Source organism: Crocodylus porosus, unplaced genomic scaffold (assembly GCF_001723895.1).
Source record: "Crocodylus porosus isolate Cpor-Errol unplaced genomic scaffold, CroPor_comp1, whole genome shotgun sequence".
Classification (NCBI taxonomy): Eukaryota; Metazoa; Chordata; order Crocodylia; family Crocodylidae; genus Crocodylus; species Crocodylus porosus.
The window spans coordinates 105,188,331-105,209,393 of NW_017728886.1; positions in this window are offsets into that span (position 1 = coordinate 105,188,331).

Consider the following 21,063-nt stretch of genomic DNA (forward strand, 5'->3'; position numbering starts at 1 on the left):
AAAAGAATCCCACATTTTACCTGTTTCCACAGTGTCATCATTCCTTCAGATGACTGTGGAATGGATAGGTTTGAATAGCAGTGCTGCTGAAGTGAATATTTTTGGGTAATGGATGTCCAGTGCAGCAACCAATCAAAGCCACCCTTTCTCTGTTAAGTGGTCTGTCAGCGTTATAAAATATTTTATGTTTTGACTTATTCAAGTTTAGTTAACCCCAAATAATAATTTTATTTTTTTCTGGTTTCATGTGTCTGGAAAACTTGGGTCTTCATTACAGATGGGTGAAATGGAGAAAGCTGGACATATTTTATTTCTTTAAGAGTTCCCTAGTAGCATAAATGTAAAAAAACCATTAATGGAAGTGGCACAGAGTTTATACATTCAGCCTTCTCTTTGGCAATAATGTGTAGATTTATAACATAAACTACTTGCTTAGAACAGGTCAATAATGGAGATAATTAAATCTGCCTTTGCTATTCAATAACAATTATGAATAAGAATTTGTTATGGCAGGTTTTTCAATACAAGACCTATCATAGTTGAATTCCTCTAAGTCATAATTTTATCAAGACATGTTTAAGGTATTATTTTGTAGCAAGTACATACATTTTTAAAATCTATTTCAAACAATAAAAGGAAACAAAATAAATAAAACAATGAAGAAACAAAGGGTCCAGAAGATAAGAGAGCTTATGATTATCTTCATACTCTTGAGTCAAATTTATTCCCTACACCTGTGCCAATATTCTTTAGCTCACTTATCTTTGGTATTTGTGTATCTTAATCTAACATATTTATTTTTTGTATATTAACATTTCACATTCAATTACCCTAATCTTAAATCAGGACACTGTTGACTATATATTTTTTAATAATGACTGTTTATGATACTTTTAATTGTGTTCCATTCATGCACACTCCCTTGTGATTAGAGTTTTTGCAGTGCATAGTGTGCAGTAAGTTGTTTTTTTCTTCATTTCAGCATGATGTAGTTAAGTCACTTATTTTTGGATGCCTGACATTTTTTGGCTCAATGTGCCATATTAACTTAACTGGCCAATTAGTTGCTATTAAAATATTTTAAAAGAACATACAGCAACATACACACAACAAATTATTTCTTTCCACTTTTTTATTAACATTTTTGTAGGTAGTTTCCAGTTTCTCACCTCTTTTTCCCACTAAGAGAGCCTCTCAAAGTTTAGGAGTACATAGTATATTTTTGATTAGGGGCCTCACTGAGTTTCTTTGAATTCCTCCAAACCATGTGGAGAGAACATTAAAAAATGGGCTGACATACAGGAGTCCTAGATCTCATTATTATCCCAGTATGCTCTTAGGAGCTGATCCGGCTTCATTCCTGCACAGCTGCAAGGGAGATGAGGCAACTACTAATGCCCTGCTACTGCAGTGACTGCAGACACACTGCAGAGGAAGGCAACCCCCCGTTGTCTTTGCCAGTCTGACCTATGGGAAACATTCTTTCCTGAACTTAAATTTTGTGATGATTGGTCTGATGCTGAGTAGAAAACCAAAACCCTGTAGTCTGCAATCTTTGAATTTGCAGCATTGGTAGACGCATCAGCACACCTAACCCCAAACCGTTAGCATTAGTAGTGGCCGATATTCCAGTGCCTCAAAGGAAAGCAAATCTCTCGTTGCTCCCCCACCCTGCCCATCCCAGAGAAGCTAATAACATTCATGAGGGGAGACAATTCCTTCCTGTCCCTTACAAGTAACCAGCAAAAACACTGATGCTTGGGATTGCCAGACACCTTCCACATTGCAAAAGAGTTACTTCTATACTCCAACATGGGAACTGCAAGTACCTTATTCTATACATTACCCATGCTGATGTTGAACCAATAACTCCGTATCATTCATACTATGCATTTCATAAACATATTTGGCTCAGTCTTAGAGTAGTTCAGGTTATTTGTCCTGGCAACTTTGCTTGAGAGATGATTACAGAACTTTACTCCTCTGATAGCTAGAAATGGTCTTCTCATTGCCAATCTAAACTTGGTCCTATCCTGCTAGAAGTCATTTAACCTTGAGGTCATGGGGTTTTTTTAGCATAAAAAGCTCTTTACCTTTAAGATAACAAACAAGGATCAATGCATCCTCTCAGAAACCTTGGAAGCATCTATACAAGACACTAAATGTGCAGTAGACTAGCTCTACTACACATTAACATGTCACAGCAAAAGCTGTGCAATTATGCTAATACACAGTAGAATTAGTCTACTGTGCATTAGCGTCACTAAAAGGGTGTGAGCTAGTGCTACTGTACAGTAGCACCAGTTACTGTGCATTGAGTTAGTCCCTGTTATTGTAAGTACCAAATGTAATGCACAGTAACTAGAGCACATTAATGTGTGTGTAGACATGCCCTTTGTTATTTAATTTCATGAGGAATATCCAAATTTGATATTCAATCTGAACTTCTTCATCTTTGGGCCAGCATGAAAGAAAGAAGCATGGTGCATATTGCAAACAGTGTAGATAACATGAGTATTATGAATTCCTGTCTCTGAAGGGAGTTATGACAATTTTACATTTGCTTGAAGAATTGACATTACAGATGGAGAGGCATAATAACGGAATATGGGAAAGGACACATCCCAGGTAGAAAGAATATTTAACAGGTTGGCAATTGGTGAAAGCACCATAAATATAGTTTCATAGTTGGTAGGGTTGGAAAGGACCTGAACAGATCATCAAGTCTGACCCCCTGCCATGGCAGGAAAGAGTACTGGGGTCAAACAACCCTGGCAGGGTGTTTATCTAGCCTCCTCTTATAGACCCTCAGAGTAGGAGCCAGCACCACTTCTCTTGGAAGTTGGTTCCAGATCCTAGCCGCCCTGACTGTGAAGTAGCGCCTCCTGATATCTAACCTAAACCTACCCTCTGCCAGCTTGTGACCATTATTTCTAGTCACTCCTGGTAGTGCTCGGGGGAACCGGGACTCCCGCAATGCCTGCTGGTCCCCCCCTGACTAGTTTGTAAATGGCCATTAGATCTCCCTTCAGCCTTCTCTTGTGGAGGCTGAACAGGTTCAGGTCTCGTAGCCTCTCCTTATAGGGCCTGCCCTGCTGCCCCCTGATCATGCGAGTGGCCCTCCTCTGGACCCTCTCCATGTTGTCCACATCCCTCCTGAAGTGTGGCCCCCAGAACTCGATGCAGTACTCCAGCTGCGGCCTGACCAGCGTCGCATAGAGGAAAAGTATCACCTCCTTGGACCTGCTTGAGATGCATCTGTGGATGCATGACAAAGTACGGTTGGCCTTCCTGACTGCGTCCCCACACTGTCGGCCCACGTTCATTTTGGCATCAATGATGACTCCAAGATCCTCTTCTGCCTCTGCATTGCCGAGAAGGGAGTTCCCCAGCCTGTAGGTATGCTGCTGGTTCTTCTCCCACAGGTGCAGTACCTTGCACTTGTCAGTGTTAAAACCCATCCTGTTCTCACACGCCCACTCCTGTAACCTGTCCTGGTCCAATTGCAGCCTATTCCTCCTGTCTAGCATGACTACTTCCCTGCACATCTGACTGTCATCTACAGATTTGAACAGGGTGCTTTTTACCCCCTTGTCCAAGTCGCTGATGAAGATGTTGAACAGTGCAGGCCTGAGGACTGAGCCCTGTGGAACCCCACTGCCTACATCCCTCCAGGTCGAATAAGACCCATCCACCACCACTCTCTGGGTGCAGACCTTCAGCCAGTTAGTGGCCCATTTGACTGTGCAGGTGTCAATGCCACAGTACCCTAGTTTTTTAATGAGAATGGGGTGAGAGACAGTGTTGAAGGCCTTCCTAAAGTCCAGAAAGACAACGTTCACTACTACCACTGCATCTATGGATTTTGTGACCTGGACATAAAAGTCTACCAGGTTGGTCTGAGAGGACCTGCCTCTAATGAACCCATGTTGGTTGCCCCTAAACATAATCTCCCCTTCTGGCCCCTCATGGACATGCACCAGGATAATTCTTTCAAACATGCAAGATATCAAATTGGTCTTCTATGAACCAGAATGAGTGAACACCAAAAATCTATCAAAGACAAGAACAGAACACCACCTGTCTCCAATCTCTCAGGCCTGATTCTCAAAGGGAATTTACAAACCACTTTCCACAGATGAGCCTATGAACTGCACTTCATCAACCTCCTAGTTTATGGCACCTCCTACCCGCTTTTCACTAGGGGGATTCTTGGTCCAGGCATGCCCTGGGGCTGCTATACTGCCAGCAGTCCCACCAGGCCTCTTGACCCTGGCAGACTGCAGTTTTAGTGGTCATGCCCAGGACCTGGGGCCTCTTCCTTCCCCATAGCCCCAGTCCCTACCTCCAGATTCATCCTGGCACAGGAGCTCAGCAGGGACATGTTCTTCCCCTAGTGGCTGGTGATACAGTGAGTGCTGCCTCCAGCTTTGAGAGTGGGGCATTAATTGGTTCTTAAAAAAATGTAAAAAGGAAATAGGTGCAGAGGGAGAGAGGAGGGTGGCATTCACTCCATCTGCACATGGAACTTGGGGAACCCCAGCAGCAGGAAGTTCACCTTCAGGAACACCAGCTGCTCCACCAAACCAGGATCCTATAAAGTTCATTGGGCACTACATCACCAGCAATGCTGAACACCCTCTCACTTGGAACACTGGTCAGTGGACAGGACAGGTTCTCCTGGGCAAGCATGGCCAGATCCAGCTACATCTGACTGTGGCTTGCCTAGTAGGCCAATTGGTCTCACAGCAGCAGCTCCACATCCTCAGTGAGATAGGTAGCCACCAAGGCCTGAGTGCTACCTGCCTGATGGTGGGGTCTGGTGCCTCTGGACCTCACCATGAAAGCCATGTCCTTGGCCCACAGTGGCAGTGCCTACGGTGGAGGAGGAGACTGGCTAGTGGATGGTGTGTAGGCATGGGGCATTGGATTCCCCTCTTCCATGTCTCCCCACCTCCACTGTTTTGCCTCCCTGACTCTCTTCATCAGTGCCTTTGTCCACTGATTCAGGTTTTGGCTGCTGCATACACCCTTCACCCTTGGGTCACACACGGCAGCCAGCACATGGACCATACTGGACCATAAAGGATTAAGCCATTTCCTGATGCCCTCCTTCCGATGCCTCAGCTGTGCTTGGACATCTGGTGACAGCAGCTTGTCTCAGCTAGGAACATTGATACCCTGGAAGCTCTCCATTTGGTTCTGAAGTTCCCTTACTACAGGGATCACCTGGCTAAGGAGGGCATTGCCAGCACTACGGGTCTTGAGGAAGGACTTGAGGACCATCAAGATCTGGGATGTGGTATCCAACTGAGCTCTGTTAAGGAGGCCAATCTCCCTGAGTAAGGCCATCTCATGCTCCACTAGCCTTCTGTTGCTCCACTAGCCTCTTGAGCATCAGATATGTGGAGTTCCACCAAGTCTCCACATCCTGCATGATTTTGTGCTGCAGGATGTTCAGCTCTGCCTGTTTGTCCCACAGAATTTTGCCCACCTTGATGCTCTGTTGGAAGTAGCCTGCCACCTTCCTGCATTTGGAAATGAGCTTCTTGCTGTTAGTGGCACTGTCACTGGCAGCCCTGTCCCCCTCCAAAGCATCCCTGACAATGAGGTGGAACTTATGTGCCAACAAAGTTGGCATCATGGACCACCTTGACCATATTGGCCCTATTGCTGGTGACCATGAATCTGTGAGTGAGCTTGCCATGCCCAATGAGTCACCCCTGCACCAAGTGGTTCACGGCCCCCACGATCTCTGTTGCCACGTGAGACTCATCCATCCCCTCAGCTTGAAGGAGAGCCCACTGACTGCTTGCACCACTGCCCTACGAGGGAGAGGCATGCATGATTTCTACCCTGGCTGTTCCAGATGTCTGAGGTAAAGTGTAAGGCCACCTGGGGACCTGCCTTGCACAGCTCCTCCCTCAAGTACTCCCTGCATTCCTCATACAGGGAGCATACCACCATCCTGCTGAAGGTTGTGCATGCAGGCACTTGGTAGGATGGGGCCATGAGTGCCATGAGCCACCTGAAGCCCAGCTGTTCAACTAAGGAGAAGGGCTCGCCATCAACAGCAACAATTTCCCCAGTGCTCTGGGTGATATTGCTTGCTCTTGCAATGCACCCCACTTTCTGTCTGCCTTTCCCCCACTATTCCAGGGTGACCTGCATCTGCTTTAGGGGGACAGGGGCTTTGGAGCAAGAGGGGGACTTCCCTTTGGGCATGCTCCCACTGGTGCCAGGCTGAGGAGGAGAAAGGGCAAGGTGGTGGTGCCTGCAGAGATGCATCAGCAACCCTGTAGTACTCATGTGTTTTGTTCCCTTGCCTCAGCTGGTTTTGGCTCAGCAGTGCATGCAGATAGTGTACATGGGATCATCTGACAGCTCAAAATGATCCCAGAGCACACTACCCACTCACTTTGGGGGTGTGAGTGCATGTGTGGATGCTGCAATTTCCCCGTCCTCAGCAGGCAGAGGCACAGCAACAGGAGGAGTGGACTCAGCTGAGCTGCTTGCCTCTGCATCTTTTATGTCAGCCTTCTCTGAAGTGCTTTCTGGGGGGGGAGACCTGGCTTTAGGGGAAACTTGAGGGGTGTGGAGCACAAACTCAGATGATTCCCCATCTTTCTCCAGAATTTCCCTTGCTATGGCACTTGGATCCAGATCCAGCTCTTCCTCTGGCACTGGAAGGGTCAGCATGGGAAGTTAAATGGGGGTGGAGGAGACTGTAATGCTGGTGCTGCAGCTTGTTGTCATGGTGGTAGCATGTGGGGGTTATAGCTGGTGCTCTTGGAGGGGATGCAAACTCAGGCACAGGAAATGGCACTGGCACTGCTCCCCTCTCCTTGTTGCCTGTAGAACTAGTGGAAGATTCATGACTGCTTGTTGTAGCAAAGAGGCTGTCTCTCAGTTGGGGTGGGGGGTGGGACTTACAGCTCTCCCTCTACCCCCTCTTCTGCTCCTCCCTGAAGGCTTGCCAGCTGCCCTTCCAGCACACTTCATAGTGTGTTTCCTAGTATTTCATTATCTTTGCTTCGGTGTATTGGAAAATCTGTCTTCTCCTGCAATGTTATTTGATTTATGTAATATATGTAGATAAGATAATTGTATGTATATGTATTTATGTAATGTATGTATGTATTTATGTAATAAATAAAATAAAAATATATAAATGTATGTATGTGTTCCTATATAAATTCTATATTATACTATGCAATATAATTATGCTGTGCTTCTCTGCACAGTGAACGGAATGCACACTGAAAAAAAGCACAGATTTGAAAACTATCAAAATAGCCACAAAAAAAAAGAGGATTTGGGGGAGGAATAAATTGAAAGGAATCAATGAATATACTAATAAAATAAAAAGGTATATAAAGTAAAAGGTATTGATGAATCCCACTTGCTAGGCTAGCAAGTAGGAAATGAATGGTAGCCTTTGTTGTTTGATGCTGCTGAACTGCTGGAAGACAGCTCAGTAACTGACCCCAAGGCAGAAAGCATCTCAGTTCAAACAATGCTGCTTTTTATGCAGTTTTTCCATCTCTCCCCCAGAGCACTGAGTTTAGAAGGGCCCTCAGGGAAGGATCACAGTCACTGGCCAGCTACACAGTCAATATCAGAGCTGTCCTTCCCCCTCACTCTCCTTACTTTCTGTTTCCCAGCAAGCCCAGCTTCAGCTGTGAAACTCAAAACGTTTCAAAACTTTCAAAATGTTTTGACTGCCCTTGTTTCATTTAGAGGCTGTTTTGATGCCTTTGTTTTGTTTTAATTTCACCGTTTCGAGCTTGAAATGAGTCAAAACAGTGTCAAATGAAACACACTGGTGAATTTTCATACAGCCCTACAACCCTTCATAGACCTAGAAATATAATGCAAAGGAACCCAAAGAAATGAGCAGCATGGAGCAGAAGTAGTGAACTTGGAAAAATGCAAGCTCTACGATCGGCAGAAAAAAAATCTAACACTGTAGCAGAAAAAAAAGGAGAGCATCTCTGAGGGAGTGTGATAGAACACATATAATTAGATGTGAATTTGTGATGTGGTATATCTGTAAGATGGACAGGTTAGTATTGATACTGGGTCAGTATCTGCATAAGAGACTCAGAAACACTTTAGCCTCCTAAGGAGGCTAAAGAGTGATTTAAATTGGCCCTGCACACTAGTTAATTATGCAGCTAAATACATTACATACATCCAGGACCTTGAATCACAGTATATACCTACTTAAAACTGACCCACACCTAATTAGAGGTAACCCCACCTAATTGCCTTTATGATTCATACTTCTACAAGGAGACAGCCAAACTTGACCTCTATCTCCAAAGAAGCCTAGCTACTGGTAAGAAAACAAACCACATATTATTTCTCTGTGGACCCCCGCCTGGACCCTTCCCCCGCACACACATATGTAACCTCCATAAAAGGCATGTGAGGATACCATTCCAGATGTATTGTGCATGAACCAGAGAGAAAAATGTCTGAAATATACCTCATAGGCCATACCATCAGGGCTGCGCACTGCAGGAAACACAGGTCTATTTGGCTGTATGCTCCACACATGTGCATGCATGTGGGCACTCCTCCCCACAGCAACATGCATGCAAGTGGGCACTCCCAGACCATGCCGCACTGCATGTGTGCATGGGTGGGTTACTTCTTAACAGCACAGTACCTCTCCTCATCTTTAGCTTATTGAGGGCTCTTTTATGGCATTATGCTTCATTGACATTCTGGGCTGCTGGCTCTCCAGTATCACAGGTTGTGCAGAATCTTGCTGGCCCACCATCTGGGCTGGGGGCATGCAACGCTAGCTGGGGCGGGGAGGGGGAGCCCCAAGACCATGGCTACTGCAAATGTGATTCCTCTAAGTCATTAACACAAATGGTAAAGAACTGTGACTCAGAACAGGATTCTGGGGAGACCCAGTGGAGATCTCCTGCTAGTATGGGATTGTTCCACTAATAGTTAGTCCTTGCTTGCTGTTAATCAACTAATTAGTTACCCATCTTGGGGTAATTTAACATCGCCCATGATCCTTCAGCTTACTTATGAGAATGACCTGATGAACTGTGCAAGAAGCTATCCTAACGTTGAGGTAAATCATGTTTGTTGCATTCCCCATATCCACCAAACCATGTAATGTGAATGAAGAAGTAGGCTGGAAAACTAGGTCCCATACTCCAACATGATTTGCAACAGTGCCCTTGTGCTCCAGCAGATTCTCCCAGTTAAGGAGTGTCAGCATGAGGGCCTGGGGAAGCATAAGTAGGTTCACATCCCTATGCTTCTGGGCTATGCTATAACTTTAGGGAAATGGATATGTGCACCTCTCAGCAGAACTAAGCACCTCAGAAGCTTGAAGTCTCTGTGATATCCTGCACAATTACCTGCAGGATATCACAACTTCCTGCTACTCTGGCTTTGCTACCTCGGTACCCTTGTATGTACCTACTACTATAATCATTCTGGCTTCAAACACTATTCAGAAATTGGCTTTTACCTGAATTTAGAGAGTAAATGAAGTGCAGCCAATCTGGGGTACCGGGCCACTTCCTGGTGAACTGCCTGCATCACAAAATTCTTAGCTTCCCTTTTGGTCCAGCTATTCTGCAGAGAAGTATATTTCAATTCCATCATCTGGTCCGGTTTCCCAAATTTTTGACCTGATGGATCTCAAGACCCTCAAGAAGCTGAGGAGAATGACTATGTGTACATCACTTAACAACACACTAGTGCTGTGATCACGATGTTAGTGTGCAGTGCATACAGGGAATCCAAGTACATGAACACAAAGCAGCATGGTGAGCCAAGATGCCTGTCTTATACACTCTGGCCTCTACAGAGAATTCTGTTATGGAGAGCACTTCAGCAGTAACCGAGTGATTAACTTTGGTTACTTGGTAAGGACTTTCTGGTTACCTTCCCTCAAGCAAAGTTTGCTTAGCCTTGAGTGTCTTTGCCATATGCCAAAGGCAGAACTGATCTGATTGAGGCCTCTCCATTAGGGTTGTGATTTGATTCAGTGGAAATTTGCCCAATTTGCAGCCAAATCTCTGAATCCAAATCAAATCAGGAGACCCTTTAATCTCTCTAAATCATATTGGAACCTTCCAAATCAATCTGGAGAGATTAGGAAAGATTCAATGATTCAGACACAGGCACAGCTTTAAATGCTTTTTCTACATACCTCAAGGTACCAGGGGGCTCGTGAATGCTGAGATGCTGGGGCGGATGACATGTCCCACAGGAGTACAGGAGGGTCCCCAGTGCACTTGGCAGTGGACCCAGAAGTGGACCAGAAGCAGTTCTGGTCCACTTCTGAGTCTTCCAGGGAGCATGCAGGGGACCCACCCCCCGCCCCCTGGCTTGGTGAGCGGTGCCTCCTGGGTCTAGTAAGATACAGTCCCCCCACAGCCTATCACTGAGCCTGGATGACACAGCCCCCCCCACGTGCTCGGCGGCAGACCCAGAACTGGACTGTAACTACTTCCAGTCCATTTCCGGGTTTGCTGCTGAGCATGTGAGGGGACCCCCGCGCTCCTGTGGGACACTCCATCTGCCCTACCATTGGAGCATTCATGAGCCATGCCTGATACCTCAAGGTATGTAGAAAAAACATTTAAAGCTGTGTATATGGCTGAATTGCTGATTCTCTGAATCAGCATCAAATCTTCAGATTCATATTTGGCCAAATCGAATTGGGACAGTGATCCAAATCAATGAATTGAATCACTGTCCCTGATTTGGGCCAAATCCAAATCAAATATGGCCCATTTTGCACACCCCTACTGTCCGTGTACACTCATGCATGAAAACCTCAGTGCTTTCCATCTTTCCACCCTTGCTCCTTACCCTACTAGTACATCCATCTGATGGGGCCAAGGACTACTATTGCAGAACACATGATCTCACCAGAATGGTGAATGAAAGAGCTCTGTTCATCCTGGAGATGCAGTGAAGGTGCCTCCTTTATCTGGTGATATACTAAACCAGGCTCTCAAAATAGATTAAAAAGACATTCCTGACATGAAGCATCTTCCACAAACAGCTATCCAAAATGGAATACCTTGCTTGAGAGGGAAAAAATGCTAGAAGATGGCAGCAGGAGGGAAAGGGGGAGCAGGATGGGAAGGGGCATGGGTAGGAAAGCCTGCCTAGCTGGAGGGGAGATTGGTGATCTAGAGGAGGACAGGTTGACCCTGCTACCTCTTCAAAGCATACGATAAAGTCCATATGCTTTTGCCCTTAGCCTACACAGATGGCTCTCTTGTGCCAAAGTGAAAGAGTCCCAACTTTGAGTGATGGTCCAAGGTCTTTCTGGAGGAGTGGGTGCAGAGGGACCACTGTGGAAGAAGCAGCTTGACATGAAGACCTACATCCCTGAAGTGCTTGGCCAGTCTCCTTCTCAGAGCAACTGAGTGAATGACAGCCCTCAGTCCTGCTAGAATTTCTATAGTCTTTAGGCCAATACTTTGGTATGTCAGAGGAGCCTCTCAGAGCCCTATCAAAAGTCTCATACCACTAATGCCTGTGTACAGGGATCTGGCTGGGCACAGAACACTGTACTCTTCCAAGGTCATAGTGGTAGCCTGGGATGTGGCTGTACAAGCTATTACAGAAGTTCACTGGTTCTCTGGAGAGTCTCAAATAGTAATTACATCTCTTGACACCACATTCTGGGTTAGCACATCCTGGAGTACCAAACTTGTCTGTGTCATTTCATTGTTCAGGGTCAAAAGAACCAACAAATCTCAGAAAGGGTCAATGCCCATGGCCAGACGTGGTACCAAGAGTATGGCTCTGAAGCAAATGGCCTTCCTCAGGACTTGGTGGCTGGAGGCAGTTGATGGGCAAGAGATCCAGTACCAAGGGCCACTGGAAGAGGAGAGTTTTCCTCACAGCAATATGACATCAGGCTTTCACCCTCTTGAGACGTGTAACCTGGAGTGGGGGAATCAGAGGCTGGGCTGTACTTGCTATGAGTGTGTTTGATAAGGACTGTGACTGTAGTTCCTCCTGAGAAGGTCATGTGCTGTCTAAGATGTGATCCTCAATAGATGGAGAGCAGTGTCCGGGGTGAATATGTCGTGCTGTGGAAGAGGCAGAAATGTTTCTGGGTATTTCCCTCCCACCCTCAGGGACATGAAGGGCTATGAAAATATCTGTTGTTCCCCATCTGGAAGTCTCACACCAGAATGAGAAATCAACCCTCAGAAAGAGTAGAGAAGAACCGACCAGCAATGGTGAGGGGAAAGCCCAAAACACTAATTTCTCTGCATACCATTCTGCTCCAGGTGAAGGCTGCAGCAGAATGCATGCATACATATGTTCATGCACTGTTAGAGTGTTTTCACACACTGTTTCCTCCATGCTCAGATATGGCACCTTTTATGTGTGTTCACACTGGGCATACCAGAGATATCTAGATCCCCATTGTATGCAATTGTGCCTATAGGAAGTAAGGCCTCTACTCACACATAGATGGTTGGACATTTCAGCCACCAATTTTTTGAGGATAGCATTAGCTTGCTCTTGGAGAGGTTTTTGAAATTTTTTTTGGTATCTCCCTTTATGTTTCTTCTCTTCTGTTAGGTTTGTATGCTGCAGATGTAGTGTGTGTGTAGTAAATGAAAAACCACAATGACAAATTCAGGCATGGATGTAGCATAAGCATCAGTTATGCTATATGTGTAATTAAGGTATGTAGAAAAAGAGGCAATGCATTAAGCAGGCCTCCAAATAAGAATATGTACTTACGCTTACACATATAGGGCACAATTTATTTTGTCTTAAATTGCTATGTATGGCAATTAGATGAAAGACAGAAGCAGAAAAATAGGAAAACCACAATAGTAGATAAACTGAAATGCTCAACATGTAATCAGTTTGAGGTAGAGAATATATAACCAACTAAAAGAAAGTATGAGCAGCTATACTTAAGGTTTTAACCATCTGTAGAGATAATATAGTGTGCAAGTGTTACTCAGGCCCAGTGGATTGGTGTGGGGTATGGATTTAGAAGCACAAGGAAAAAGAAGAAAGAAAAGAAAAAGAAGCAGCAGTAGCAGTCTACCACTGAGTGATCACTGGACCTGAATTTCTCACTGGGAAGGATAATCATCCAGGGGGTTTTTACTGAACCTTGATTTTGTCTAAGCTTCAAATCAGGTTGATCACAGAGAGGCTGTCGTCTTGTCTGTCTAAAGGCTGAATGGTCCCTACAGGTTGACATGCTTAAGCAGTTCACCCATTTTCTGCATTGTTTGGCTGCTTTGTGCTTGAACAACTGGGAGCTTGTCAGTCACTCAACATTGTCCTGTGTGAACACACTGATTTTCTCAACCACCTTGTCTAAGAAACTTGGTTGTCAGGTTATGACAGCCTTTCCCTGGCCATGCCAGTTACTGTGTCCTGGGACTCTTGCTCTGGGCCTGCTCTGGACTCTTGCTCTGCTCTGCTAAGCAGAATGCTAAACCAAAAGGAGGTGGTAGGGTTAGTTAAAAGCTCCACTTTTAAATCAAGTGTTAGACTGTAATGAAATGAAATGTGATGGCAAGAATCTGCTTAGCTGAAAATTACATTAGGAAGGGACAATGCTTCTTAGGGATGGCATTGGGAATTTGTTAAAGACCCTCAGGGTTTGACTTGATACAGATGGAGATCTGTATTAGGCCATGGAAGAATTTAATGGTAGTGAATGTTGTGCAATTATGCTAGACTTTAACTTCCCTGCTATGGAATGGACAGTATATGCTACTAATGGAGGTAAGAAAAATATTCTTAGATGAGATACCTGAGAAGTTTCTCTTTTAAATGGTCACTGAACCAATAGGAGACAAAGCTGTTTCAGATTTTGATTTTGGTAAGCAGTGAAGAGAGGTGGTTGAGGAAACTGACCTTGGATCAAGCAATCATTAATTGAGTTAATTCAGCCTAAATTGCAGGATAGACAAAGGCAGGACTACAATTAGGATTTTGGATTTCAGAACAGCAAACTTTGAAAAACTAAGGACACTGTTTAGAGAAGCTGATTGGATTAAAGAACCCAAGGACTCAAATGAAGAAATGCAATGGAATTACTTTGAGCCAGAAGTGCACATAATTACCTGGAGCTTGGATTCCAAATAAGAGGGGAAACAGTACGGAAAGGATTCAGGCCCACTTAGCTGAAGAAATATCATAAACAGGGTGTTAAAGGTAAGCACAGAATTTACTAGAAATCAGGAAAAAAGGACTGCTCAGAAAGGAGGAAAATATTTTCTCTCTCAGAAAGTGCAGAAAGAATGTGAGAATAATCAGTTGAGTGATTTCTTTGAATGGTCTTCTAGAAAAAAAATAAGCTAGAGGCAATGATACAGAATTAACAAGTAGAGGAACAGGCAGTATGAAAAGATGGGTAGCAGGAAGATGTCTTTGGTGTAGTAATCTATTGTGCTATATGTGCATATTTGGTTTGCCCTTATAGGCATTGAAATGAAATTTGATCTACATGTGGGAAACGTCGAGGACTCCAATACTTTGTCACTTCTGCCAGATGCTGTAGGGATCAGGAAAAAATATTCTTTACCTCAATAAAGGCATCATTTAGCTTTTGGTATTTTTTATCCTCAGCCTTTGTTGTGTGTTTCAGCCTTCCTCTGAATCACTGTAGATTAGCCACAGCCAGTGAATGAAAGGTAGGGGGTGCTAGGGCTCCTAGTAGCATGATTGGCTTACAGGCTTCAGGTTAAATCAGTCACCAGATTCAGGGTCAGGATGGAGGTTTTCTCTCAGGTTAGATTGGTGAGACCTAGTGGGAATTTTTTTTCTTCTTTGTAGTGTGCAGTGTAGTCTTCCTCCTAGAATTGTCTGTACATATTATAATCCAACTAATTTCCTGGCACTTCAGGCTCCTTATCTGTGGCACACTGTGTGGTATGTGCTTGTTTTTTAAAAAGGTGCTTTGTGGTGGTGTGCAAGAAGAACCAGAATAGACATTCTAGTACACGTTTTTTGACAAATGGTTGCCTGCAAATGGAAGAACTAAATCTGAATGGCTGTGTTTCTGTAACCTGGGTGGTACGCAGAAAGGTAACCCCTCTCCAACTGAAGGGTTGTCAGCAGGTGCAGGTATGCTATGGAAGGTGTGGCTGCCTAGCTGTATGCAGCTTACCTCCTTTTCCTACAGAGCAGAGAGCCAGGACACCCAGTGAATCTTAACCATATACAGGTTTAATATAAAATACTATATAACTTATAATCACAAACTTGCATGCATCTATATGTACATATAGATCATCTACAGATTTACCCAAACAAAACTCTAATTAACTGTGAACTCAAGCCTAGGCCTAGTTCCCTGTGGCCTTCAAGTTAGACTGCAGCCCTTGCCTCTCATTCAGAGCCCTCCAGGCCTGAGGGGGAAGGGGCACTAAATGATAAAACAGAGGTTAGCTAATGGACCAATAACAAAAATATCTGGCAGCAACAGCTCAATAATTAAACATTCACAAAAAGGTTACATCAAATACAACATATATATACCCAGTGATAACCAATATAAACTAATGACACAGATGCCTAATGTTGATAGGAAAATATGTGTGTGTGTACACACACACACACACACACACACACACACACACACACACACACACACTAAGGTTACATCAAATAAAACACCTATACATCAAATAATCAATACAGTGAATAAAAATACAAAACAGCTCAAAACTCTCTTCTAATACTATAATAAAGGCACAGGGCTACAACAAAATCCAAGCAACTTAGAAAAAACAAACAGGGCCCAAGGCAGAAATAACAGCCTAGGTGGAGCACCCCATCACCAAGCAGGCCATCTATACCTTTGCTGGAGATACTCGGCTGGCAGAGTTCTTAACCTGGGAAGCCCCTTAAAAAACAGGAGCCCTGGATCCCTTGATATACCCCAGGGCGAATTGTCCCATCCTGTGAGGGGCTTCCCCTTAGCTACTCGTAGTGTGGAGGGGCCCACATCCCCTGTAGGAATCCCTTTCCCCAGGTGACTCACGACTTCTGCACTTGATGGGTTGGCTCATCTCCAGTGGTGTATTGTAGGATCAAGGTGTTTCCTCCCTCCCTTCACTGTGGTGGTCAACCCATGCTGCCACTGTGGGAGGGCCTGATCTGCCTCTTGCAGCTCCCTAGCCTGTTAGCTGCTCTCTGCCCCATGAACCGCCTTGTGCACCACAGGGGAACCTACCTCATGCAGGTGATGGGGGGAGAAAGGGACCCAAGCTGCCTAGGACAGCCCTTAGTGTCTCATCTGCTCCATGGCCCTGTGCACCGCTCTGTGCACTGATGGCTCTGCTCCTGCCTTGTGCAGGGTTGGAGACCCACGCTGCCTCATGCAGGTGCCAAGGTCTTATCCACTTTATGGCCTTCTGCACCTCTCTGTGCACCAATGGCCCTGTTCCTGCCTCGTGCAGGGTTGGAGACTCACACTGCCTCATGCAGCTGCTGCAGTCTCATTAGGTCCTGGACCCTCCATGCACTGTCCTGTGCACCAGGCTCTCCAGCTCCTGTGCACCAGTCCCTGTACTGAATGAGGCTTGGCTCGTGCCTCATGCAGGGGTTGGAGACATGTGCTGCCTTGTGCAGCTGCTGAAGTCCCATCTACTCCCGGACCTTCCATGCACTGTCCTGTGCACCATTGCCGCAGCTCCCTCCACGGTGGGGCAGGGACACAGCCACTTGCCACTCTCCATTCAGTGACGATGTCATTAGTGTGCTTCTGGGGCAACTGTTTTGCCCCGCTGGTCAGCTCAACCAGCTCTTCTCAGCCCCTCTTCGTTGTCCCTTGTCAAAGTTGCCCATGTGCTGGGCATGCTGTCTTTTTATTCCTTCAGAAAGCTTTGCCCTCAGATTGGGAGCAGACCAGTAGGAAAGCCTGAGGGGTTAGTTCCCCCTCAGGTCCTCTAGGTCAGGGTGCAGAAAGCCTCTCTCCTTCCCTTTCCTGCTTGGTGGAGGAGGGAAATGCCCCCACGAATTGCTCTGAGCCTTCTGGCTTAAGTCGGTGAGCTAGGCTGCTACTGGAAAACCTGCCATATTTCTATGCTCCAAAATCATTCATGTGCCCAAGGAGGTGTTGAGCAGAGGCAAATCCAGGTTGGTTGCAAGGGTGCAGTTACCCCCCACTCCCTTGATTTCTATTCTACCCAAAGTTTAAAATCATCTGCCTGGCAGTAGCAGAAGCATTTCTCCTCAGGCAGCAAAGAGGGAGTCACTTGACTTCATGGCTCATTGTAAACTCCCTGGGCACCTATACATGTGATGGACCTCTTCTCCAATGTGTGCTAATTAACATGTGTCAGAGGAAGCTCGATTAATCTGCTGCAAGTTTGTTGAAGTATGTTAATTGTCATGTTCCAGCAGCCTCTATGTTACATGTATTCAGTGCCCCCATGTTTCAAAATGGCAGCATGGGTCACTTCCACCTGTCCCTGCCACCATTTTGAAGTGCCCCTGCCAGCGTTTTGAAGTGCAGGATGAATACATGTGACACTGCAGGCACTTTAATTAAAGTGACTTTCAGAGCCCCTTAGCACATGTATAGATGACACCTGATTCCTTCTAGTTTCATTTCATAGAACCCTCAGTCCTTTTTTAATGATCTTGATGTTCCACCAATTAAGCTATTCTTTCTTCTAGTTTAGCTGCTCCTTTTAATGGAGCTCCTATTTCACAGCTCTGCAGACTGTTTTTATCTTGAGCTCCAGTATGGAACTCAAGTGTGGAAACAACTTCCACTGCAGTGGATGTAGTGTTAAGATGCTCAAGAAGGCTTGACTTTGTTTTATGAATATGAAAGAGATGTACATTAAATTCTAATGACAACAGAACTGAAGAAACATCTTTTGATTTATTTTGCTTAATTTGTTGTGTTTTTATGCATAATATAGACTATAGCAAATTAATGCACATTCTAATAAAATTATATTTGTTTTGCTTTGATCTTAAACTGAATAATATAATGCTAGTCCCCTGGCATGTTAGTAAAGCTTCTAGTTTCTTTTTATATGGAGAAAAATGTATGTTGTGTTATATATGATGATGTAGCATCTTCACCCCACTTTAAAATCTTAGATCTGTCCATGATGTTGAGGCTTGTGCTAAGGATTTACTCACCACCAGTTACTGTGCTGAGCTGGCCTTCCCATTAGTCACCTAATACCAAGGAGGAATGTAGATGTGGTGAATCATTCTGACAGGGGAGCTGTCAGTGGCTTCCTATCTAAGCAGGCCTACCTTTGTGGGCACCCAACTGAGAAATTGTTATCTCTGAGCAATTGCCTAACAACTTGTTACATGTAGGAAGAATAGCCAGCAGGGATCTGAGTCTAAGAGAAGAATAAAGTTGTATTGTTTGTGTGCCAAAGACAGAATGTTTGTCCAGCATCCCACATGGTATGACAGTACCTCCCCACCTAACCTATCTGAGAGTAGTTCTATAGTCAGTCTGTGTGGCTGGTGAACACAGACCCTGTGCCAATTCTTGGAGGCATGGTGATATTTAAACTGAATGAAGACTGCCTGCTGCTCTGTGTCCTGTGCCTTTCCTTTTGTCTGTGTCTGTTCTGACCATGGTAGGTGAAGCCTGATATGTGTCAAAGTGGTACCTGCCCCTCTGCAGTGCTGGAAATATGATGGTGGGATGTTCATAAGCAAAGATAGGGCTGGGGGTAAACTCCACTTCCAAATCTGCCATGGTGGATGGAAGCCAAGCCACCAGTCTCGGCAGAGAAACCTGTCTCTGTCTATTGTGGCCTTGACTTTTTTCCATTTTTGGGAGATGGCCTTGAAACAGCTCTCCACCATGGAATTCTGCAGTTATCACTGCCCCAGGGTAGGCAGGGTAGAACATCCTGGATACTGCCCTGTGGAATGAGATATTGCTTTGCATTGTGAGCAAGCCTACCCTCCTCCAGCATAGATCATTGGGAATCTATCATCCATGACATAGATGATAGGGTGCTTTTGATGTGTCTTGCAGTAACCCTGAGGGCAACTTCCAGCAGGGCTTCCTATGTTAGTGATCCGGTGCCATCTTGAGCTGGGGTAAAAAGGAAATGACATCCATATTATTGTACTGTGTGCCAGAGGCATAACTAGCAAGCTTTGCTTGCCCTTGTTATGCTACTGCTGTGTGCAATCAGATTAGAATGTAGCTTAAAGTATATATGGAGGAAATACAGAACTAACAATGAACAGGTGAATATGCTTGTTTGTTAACCATCCAATTACTTTTGGCAATGTTTTAAGTTATTTTTATACTGTTGTTATATTAAAGGAGGCTTTCAGACTGATAAGTTATAACATCACACCTGTGTAAATATGAGGTATGATGCCATAAGCTTCACTTACAATTACAGTTGTTTTTCTTGAATTACATGAGATATAATCCTCAACAAGGCACTTCATTGTTGTTGGTTATTGCACACATATCTTTGCAATGGCTGATTCCTTAATTATACCTCTTATTGTGAATATTTTGGCATATTTCTAAAGAGATTCTCCAACAAAGAATCAAATGAATGTTTCTTCTGTATTCTTCAGTTTTGGTTGAAGTGTAAAGTCTTTGGAGTCGTTAAAGGCAATCAGTTCAGCTCTTCTTTTCTATTCACCATGGTTTCACTTCAGGCGACTTTAAATCATGTGGTATTTAATCCAATAATATGATTTAAAACCTACTCACTTCCTATTGCACAAGGTTGTTAAACAATTGTTTTATATAATTCAAATCATTATCTCTGGCAAAAGTCAATGATAGCATGTTTGCATTAATATTTATAGTAAATTGCCTTTTTGGACTCACAGGTAGTTGCCTATATCTAAAACAACATATTGCTTTTCATTTCTTGTGTTACCAAAACTCCCAATCAGGTCAATGGAAACCAGAGTGCCGAAGAAATTGAAGATTTGGCTCTTTGTGAAGTTGATGCTGAGTTCATTTGAAGTTGTATAGGAAGCTTGCATAAAATGAACTTTTATGTAAGTAGAAAAAAAAAAGGTTTCTGCATGAGGTTGTAATGCAGAATTCAAGATGAATACCTCCCCCCGCCACAGAATAAATAAAGTTCAGTCTTGCAGAGAATTATGCCAGAAGCACTTGGATGGGTAACAGACAAACTTATTCATTTCTTGATTAACAGTACTCTATTCTTTGCATGTTTTTTTTTCTATGCAACAGTCAGTTCAGATTACTTTTACCATACCCTTCAAAGATACCAAACTAGGGTTGCATGCAGACCAGCATGGCTGTGCGGTATGTGGTGTCACAGGCCCCTCTGCGAGACCACACACCGCACATTCAGGCTTTGTCCCCCACTGCTACCTTGCAGTGCAGGGGGGTTTGACCCCAGGACATTAAAAAAAGCCCTGCAGAAAAAAAGCGGGTCGGTGCATGTGAAGGCAGTCTGCCGGCCAGACTCCTAGCTGCAGCTGCGACGCAGCTTCAGCTTTCCTGGCCCCCAGGACACCAGGTAAGGCTGCTGGAGCCAGCACAGTTTCTGACCTCAGTCTCCCCTACCCCACCTGGGGTAAACTGCCATGTGCCAGATGGCATGTGGCACATGTGTTCCCTGGGGACAACCAGCAGTGGCACAAGGTGTGCTAGTTGTCCCCAGGGAACCAAAAGTCCACACACATCTGGACACAGCCTAGGAGGTGAAGTTACTGTATCTTCTTGCATATATATATATTATGCCCCCAAATATAATATGCAGTCTCTTTTTGAAAAGGCAGCGTGAAGAAAAAAAGATCTTACCGTGCTCAATAACTGAATAACAGCAGCTAAGGAGTTGAGCCTGCTCCTGAGTCTGATCCCAACCCTGTGCACAGGATAGGACCGGAGGAGTGCCCTCTCAATCTGGAACACTGACTCTAGGTCCAGTGCTGCATCCCAGGTGTGCGAATATGTCCTGATCCTGTGCACCACATCTAGAGCCATACACAGGGTCTGGAGCTGAGAGTTGAGTCTAGCTGCAGATGGATCCTGCACTTTGGCCTGATCTGGTATGCTGGGTCCTCAGTTTTGTGCTGGAT